This window comes from Podarcis muralis, chromosome 6 (genome assembly GCF_964188315.1).
Source record: "Podarcis muralis chromosome 6, rPodMur119.hap1.1, whole genome shotgun sequence".
In the NCBI taxonomy this organism is placed as follows: domain Eukaryota; kingdom Metazoa; phylum Chordata; class Lepidosauria; order Squamata; family Lacertidae; genus Podarcis; species Podarcis muralis.
The window spans coordinates 63,390,261-63,398,357 of record NC_135660.1 but is presented as its reverse complement, the minus strand read 5'-3'; positions in this window follow the sequence as shown (position 1 = coordinate 63,398,357).

Sequence of the window (8,097 nt, the reverse complement as noted above, 5' to 3'; positions counted from 1 at the left end):
CTCGGTTTGAACAAGGCATTTACATGAACAAGCGCCGAGGGCCTTCTGGCGGTTCCCTCATTGCAAGAAGTAAGGTTACAGGGAACCAGACAGAGGGCCTTCTCGGTAGTGGCGCCCACCCTGTGGAACACCCTCCCTTCAGATGTGAAGGAAATAAGTAAAAGCTATCCTATCTTGAAAAGACATCTGAAGGCAGCCCTGTTCAGGGAAGTTTTTAATATTTAACGCTGTATTGTTTTTAATACTTGATTGGGAGCCGCCCAGAGTAGCTGGGGAAACTCAGCCAGATGGGCGGGGTATAAATAAATTGTTGTTGTTGTTGTTGTTGTTGTTGTAATAATAATAATAATAATAATAATAATAATAATAATAATAATAATTATATTTACTCATTTGCAAGACTGGTCTTTTTGCTCCACATTTCTGATATTTGCAGAAACAAGAACGATGCAAAGAAAGACCTGGAAATAAGGCAGCATTTCTTTAAATTAAGAGAGTCCTTCCTACCATTCATTAGTATTTTAATCCCGTCATTGCTCTGTCTCACGGTTTTCTGACAAAAACAAACACACCCAATGAGCCAATAAGCACGGTCAAAGTCTAGTCAAACAAAACCAAGCACTACATTTCAAAGGTAAAAGAAAACAGAGGGAAACACTACTTTTCTCTAGGAGCACATGTACATGTGCACTCTCAGTCTAAAAGCAACAAATTTCATTCCCCATTAACACCATTGTCCTTTTTAGCAAGTATTTTCACCATTTCACCATATATCCAGATGAGATAGAAAGATAGATCGATCTTCTTGAAGGTTAAGGTATAGGGAGCTCAGTGTGCTGCTGACCTGGTGCCAACATCAATCTGCTGCTCCTTCCACTGCGCACTGCTGCTCTCCCTTTCAGTAACGAGCAGAAACAAATAGGCATTGGGAAGCCAGGTGAGCAGTGCCGCCCGTCTGTGCCGCCCTGTTACCTGACGCTGCATCAAGGAGTTCAAGGTGCATGTGGTTCTCCCCCCTCTCCATTTTATCCTTGCAACCCTGTGAGGTATGTTAGGTTGAGAGCTGGTGACTGGCCAAAGGTCACCCAGTGAGCTTCATGACTGAGTGGGGATTTGAACCCTCATCTCCCAGGTTCTATTCTGGAACTCTGTAACCACTATACCACACTGGCTCTCTTCACTGCTCTGTTGTGAAGTTACTCTGCTCTAGTTACAGTGGTGCCTCGCAAGACGAAATTAATCCGTTCCGCGAGTCTCTTCGTTTTGCGGTTTTTTCGTCTTGCGAAGCACGGCTATTAGCGGCTTAGCAGATATTAACGGCTTAGCGGCTTTAAGAAAAAGGAAACAAACTCGCAAGAACTCGCAAGACGTTTCATCTTGCGAAGCAAGCCCATAGGGAAATTTGTCTTGCGGAACGACTCAAAAAATGGAAAACCCTTTCGTCTAGCGAGTTTTTCGTCTCGTGAGGCATTCGTCTTGTGGGGCACCACTGTACTCTGCTCTAGGTAACCAGTTAGATAAGTAGATAGAATGTCTATGCATTCTGAGATAATTAAAAAAAAACCACCAGACTTGTTTCAACTGCTGCTGTGAAGCTTCATTTGCATAGCTTCAACCAAGGCCAAAATATTGTCTAATCCAGGGGTCACAAACTTTTTCAGCAGGGGGCCAGTCCACTGTCCTTCAGACCTTGGGGGGGGGGGGGACCATATTTTTTTTTGGGGGGGGAAATGAATGAATTCCTATGCCCCACAAATAACCCAGAGATGCATTTTACATAAAAGCACACATTCTACTCATGTAAAAACACCAGGCAGGCCCCACAAATAACTCAGAGATGCGTTTTAAATAAAAGGGCACAATTCTACCAGTGATGTACCACAGACGTCCAGTGATCTACCGGTAGATCACGATCTACCTGTTGGACGTGCCTGGAATCCAACAGGAGTGAGTTAGTTCTGCCCCATATGTATGGAACGGTTTCCTAATTTGTGTTCATTGTGGGATGAGTGATCCACTGTGTCCAGTACCTCCACAAGGGGAAAGGGGCACATCGAGGTAGCAGGAAGTGGGTACTTGAGATCCTGTCAGCACATGTCCCTTTGCAAACCACCTTTGTGCTACAAAGTAGGTATGAAAAATCACTGTCACGTGTTCCCCAATGACAGGTGGTGGGAGAGCAGGTCATGGTTCCTTTTTTGCCTTTGCCAGTACAAAGCTGAGAGTCAAGGTCATTGCTCCATATCATGGAATTGCTGTGTACCTCCTAACCAATCCTATTTTGGCCTCTTTATTTAAAATATTTGTAGGCTATCAATGGAAAAGCTCTCCCAAGCCAGTGTACAATAAAAATACAGTACAAAACAACAGCAATAAATTAAGTAAAAGTCAGTAAAAGTAAGTCGAGCCATTTCAAAGAAGTTCCCAAAAGCCATCACATAACTACTAGGGACGCGGGTGGCGCTGTGGGTAAAAGCCTCAGCGCCTAGGACTTGCCGATCAAAAGGTCGGCGGTTCGAATCCCCGCAGCGGGGTGCACTCCCGTCGCTCGGTCCCAGCGCCTGCCAACCTAGCAGTTCGAAAGCACCCTCGGGTGCAAGTAGATAAATAGGGACCGCTTACTAGCAGGAAGGTAAACGGCGTTTCCGTGTGCTGCGCTGGCTCGCCAGATGCAGCTTGTCACGCTGGCCACGTGACCCGGAAGTGTCTGTGGACAGCGCTGGCTCCCGGCCTCTAGAGTGAGATGAGCGCACAACCCTAGAGTCTGGCAAGACTGGCCCGTACGGGCAGGGGTACGTTTACCTTTACCTTTAACTACCACAAAAAAACATCAACAGGACACAACTCAAGATTAAAAACAAAGGAGGAAGTCATTGCTCTTCCAGAAACCTGGACGTGGTTTAGACTGAAACACTCTGAAATGACTTCAGTATATGGCTTGAAGAAAAGAGCCTTTCCCTCCCTACAAATCTAAAAAAACCCTATTATGCTGCATTAAATGCAACTGGGCTGGAAATTGTATAATAATATCAGAGCAGTGCAGGCTTGGCCTACAGGCAAGTTAATAGAGATTAAGGAATAACTTTTACAACTGTCCCATATAGCTGGGTTACATCTGATAGGAAGAGGAGAAGTGAAAAGGAACAAGCACATAAAATATACTGCAGAACAAACAGCCTGGAGTCACACTGGCCCTCTGGGAAAGGATCACTTCCTCCTCTCGGAAAGATAGAATCGTCACATATTAAAATGACCACATGCATGTCTCTTGGGAACATTTCTCTCTCAGGAACTTTTCTTTTAACAGCTTCTTGTACAGCTATGGCAACTGAAACAGGAGAGCCAAAACAATTTAGATGGTCTCTGCAGTTGCCATTTTCCACAGCCTTGACTAAAGCCTTTCAAAGTTGGATGAAATTTGATAGATGCTGCTCTCTCATCACTGCATATCCATCACTGGATGAATGTTTACCTGCCTTGCTACTGTTAAAAAGATACAAGCAACCTAATGTATAATCATTCCATAGACAGAAAGTGTAAAGAATCTCATCTATGAGGAAATGGAAGTACAGTATGGGTTTGACCAAGACAAGCTTATCTCTCTGTGAAGAAAGACCAGTCTGTGAAGAAAACACACTCATAAAAACATCTCTGTATAAAGGTGTTGTCACACTCTTCCTCTCTTTCATAACTAAACAAGGTCATATGTAGCAAGCAAAAATACCATTATTTCCACTGAAATATCAATGAATGGGTGACTCTCACCTTTCACACACAGACACTCAAATCTGACTATTTGACAGGTCTCGGGATTCTTAAAAAAGGAAGTTCCCTCTTTTGATTGCATTCAGAGAAATAAAATGACATTGTAAACATATCATCCAATCATCCTCAGACTGGTGAAAGAAAATATCCAAAGACTATATGTAATGTCAATCATCATGAAGCAGGACTTTGATATGGAGCAAGATAATAGCAGTGAACAGTGGGTGGGCCAATTCTGAACAACAGTTTCTTGTGAGTGTCTTTCTCTCTGTGTTTATCTTCTTAATTCCTTATAAAATTTGACATCCCACCCTCCAGTCCAAGTAGCACTTACAATTTCAATAGAAAAGTAAACAAACTAAAGAGCCAAACCAAACTTAACATTAAATGCATCGCTTCAAGTGCTGTAGTTATTCTTTTATTGTTAAAAGCTGCCCGCAGGGCTCTCTAAGGTTTATCTTCACTCAGACTAATTGTGCCTTGATGGGGGAAGAGAAATGGGATGAGAGAGTATGGGACAGCAGTCATCCCAAGCATGGTAAAAAAAGAGGTGTCTGATTCTGTCTCTGTTCCACCTCCTGTTAGTGAGGCCCCTCCCAACTCTGGAAAGGCTTATGTTGGGACAGTGAATTGGCTGTGTTCACTCATCTCAAATCACATGGCATCAGCATGAGCAGACCCAGCCTACAGAAGTTTCCCCTAGTTTGGTCAGTCGTTTGGCTCAGAACATCACCTACATGATTGACTCTGTCCACCCTGCTTTTCAAAAGGGGAGCCTGGGATGGTGTCAAGTGTTGAGACAACATCTTAGCTCACAGCTTGCCATAAAGCTTGAAACTCTGCTTTCAATGCTTGTTTGCACACTGTTTGGGCTTTGGAATAAGGCCTTTGAAAATAATCATGCAAAGAGTCCAAGTACTGTGTCTACAAGTGGGACCCAGGACATGAATGAGGTCCCACAAGGTGCCACAATTTGACAGAATCTGGTGGCTGTCGAATGCCTTTTGGGGGAGGGCTTTCTTCTGGAGTTAGAATTCCTCCCCTGTTCTCCTAGGACTCCCAAAGAGCAGATGGCTCTTTCTGGGAACAAAAAAGTGTCCCTAAACCTTTTTTAAATTAGTAGAATGAATGAATGAATGAATGAATGAATGAATGAATGAGCAAACAAACAAACAAACACCCAGCACCTGTAGAAGGAATTTGTTCGCAGAGCAGAATGTGACAACCAACTTTTCTTGAGTTTCAAGCTGGACCTGATCCCATAAGAGTAGCTACATTTCATAGAAGAGAATGTGAGCCAACCCAAAAAACTTCACTCTAGCAAACAAAGAAGAATGTGACCTTGAATGCTAACAAGGCAACAAGGACTTGTGAAACCTCAACCTCATTCTCCCAGTTATAAAAATTATATTATTTAATTACTAGCCGAAGGAGTTTCCCGCTGAGCAGCAATATTGTGAGTTGTTGCCTAACTGTGGTTTGATATTATTGTGCAAGAGAATTACTGATTAACTGTAAGGGAAGAAAACATTCTTATCTTCCATAGGTATGCTATGCAATTCTGATACAATGCAGATGCAATCTTCATTTATGGGTTTTCTCTTTTAAGCAAACATCATGAGCGAGCCCATGGTTTTAATTCCACCAAATACTCTGAATACAGAGAAACAGCAGCTTCTACTATTCCCCCACCCTGAAATGATCCAGTACAGTAATAAAAATTTAGCAGTTTTTTTAAACACACACACACACACACACACACACACAAGTAATAAAGCTGCCAGTATGTTTAGAAAATGTAAGAGCTATTATCTTGCCTGCAGATCAAAATGTGGTTGTGGCTGGAGAAGTATAGTACAGTGGTACCTCGGGTTAAGTACTTAATTCGTTCCAGAGGTCCGTTCTTAACATGAAACTGTTCTTAACCTGAAGCACCACTTTAGCTAATGGGGCCTCCTGCTGCCGCCGTGCCGCTGGAGCACGATTTCTGTTCTCATCCTGAAGCAAAGTTCTTAACCCGAGGTAATGTTTCTGGGTTAGCGGAGTCTGTAACCTGAAGCATCTGTAACCTGAAGCGTATGTAACCCGAGGTACCACTGTAGTACCCTTACTAGAAGATTTAGTTCTCCCTGTCATCTTTCTTGGAAAATACAACATAAAACTAGTTAGACACTATGTGGCCAGATCAAAACAGGAATGACAAGAAAACACCTATTTTAATAATAAATAATGCAAAACTACTCTCTGCCCCCCTTTTAGGGTGGTGGGAGAATTACCGAAACTTAATTATAAACTCTAAGAACTGAGCATAATTTGTGTCACCCACCACTAATAAATTTTCAAAAGCCTGGGACATAGAAACAATTTTAGGGGAGTGCCTCAAAACACAGAGAGTGTATTTGTCTAGCCATCAAGAAAATACACCCATCACTACGCAAGATTATTTCTCAAGAGTATGTGGTTTCTTAGTACCCTGCCTAGAACTGAAGGACTGGCACTGTGCTATTGAACAATAGTGACATCTGCTGGATGAAATAAGCTATATTTCCTTTGGCATTCATTTTCAGGTTAATAGCTCTGTTTCTCACTTCACATCACAGAATGCTGACAATGAGCCCATAAGTTATTCTGTCCATTTTCTTTCCTCTTAAACTGAAAATATGAGATTTTCTCCAAAGCTCATAAACATTGTTGGAAATCTCTGGCAGATTTCCCAAGTGGCTTTGGAGTTTTAAAGCACATAAACATTGGTGGAAATCTTTGGCAGATTCCTCAAGTGGTTTGAGAGTTTTAATGCCCTAGTGCTGTGCCAATAGCTCAACAACTCCTTGTGAGACATGAAAAAGTGATGGTTATACTAGAAAGAAACAGATACGCAGGAGGAAGACTGTGTTTTTGTTGTTGTCTTCAGCAGTTCTTCAAAAATAAAGTTCTTTTGGGCTTTCTTTTTAGGGAAGAGATGGTGGGAGTTATAGTCAAAGGAATTCCAAAGAAGAGAGATTTCCGAAATAAATCCCTGGTTCTGTTCTTACCACAAACCACTGAAGAATAAATCTGCATGTCATTCATGTTATGAATTTTTCAGACAAGCACTTGCCAATGTCATGGACTGGACATGCAGAGGAATGGTGTGTGTGTGTGTGTTTTAACAGCACATCTTAAAACATGAAACATAACATTTCAAAATATCAGAGTAGAACATTACAGATGACAATCAAAGACTGCGATATTTATTTATTTTTTTAAAAAACACCATTATAATCATCAGCATTCATCACAACAAAAGATCTTGGTAAAGTAATGTATGAATATTAGAACACTGAAATTCAAGTAAGAGAAAATACGCAATAAAACTCTGTACATGTGTTGTACGTGAGGTATCTTTACAAACAAGAATATTGGGGTGAGGGTTAAGTATTTGGGAACTATCTCCACAGCAACAGATTTTATCCCTTTGGCAAAAATGCCATACTTTTTGGAAGCAATGGCAGGAGATGAGGTAATTTTTCCCATTCAAGGAAATTCATCACATCATTGCTTTTCAGGAGAAAATTGATTTGATCGTTTCTGTAACGATTCAAAACTATTTAAAAGTGAAGCAAGCAGGGATTTTGTATTGCCAACACCAACAAAAGCTGCTTCCTGGAGGAATCTTATGTAATGCTATGCCACTCCTGTTTCACAGTCTTAATGCACACAAAAACCCCTAAAGGCCCCAGTGAGTGGATCTATGGCTTAGTCACGTTCCCTTTTCCCAATTGCATTTAATTAGAAGCCTGCAGCTCAAGATGTGGCTGGTTGGTCCAAAATTGGTGTGTGAAATTCAGCCCACACCCATATTGTTTCTTGTTCCTCAATGCCCACCCAAAAACCAGCAAAGTGTCTCTGGGAAAGTCAGCAGGAAACTATTTCCCCCCTCAGGGCAGGCTTTGAGAAGCCAGCTGTAGAGTGTGTTTTTGTGTGTGTGCTGGGTCCCTTCAAGAGCCAGAAGAGGCCTGTTTGGGCTGAAACATGACATATATTTACAGAATAAGTTAAATTAAACTGAGGAACTCCTTGCCAATAGAAGTTTGATAAGCCTTTAGAACAGGTGTGGGGAAAATTTGGTCCTCAAGATGTGCTGAACCACAACTCCCATCATCCCTGGCCATTGATCATGCTTGCTGGGGCTGATGGGAATTGTAGTTCAGCAACACTGGGAGAACCAGCTTGATTTAGAGCATGGCATTTTGTACCAACCAGTTTTCATTGATACATTCTTGATATTTTTACTGTTGCTAGAGTATTGTTTTTATGTTGTACACTGCCTTATTATATAATTTATGAAAGTGC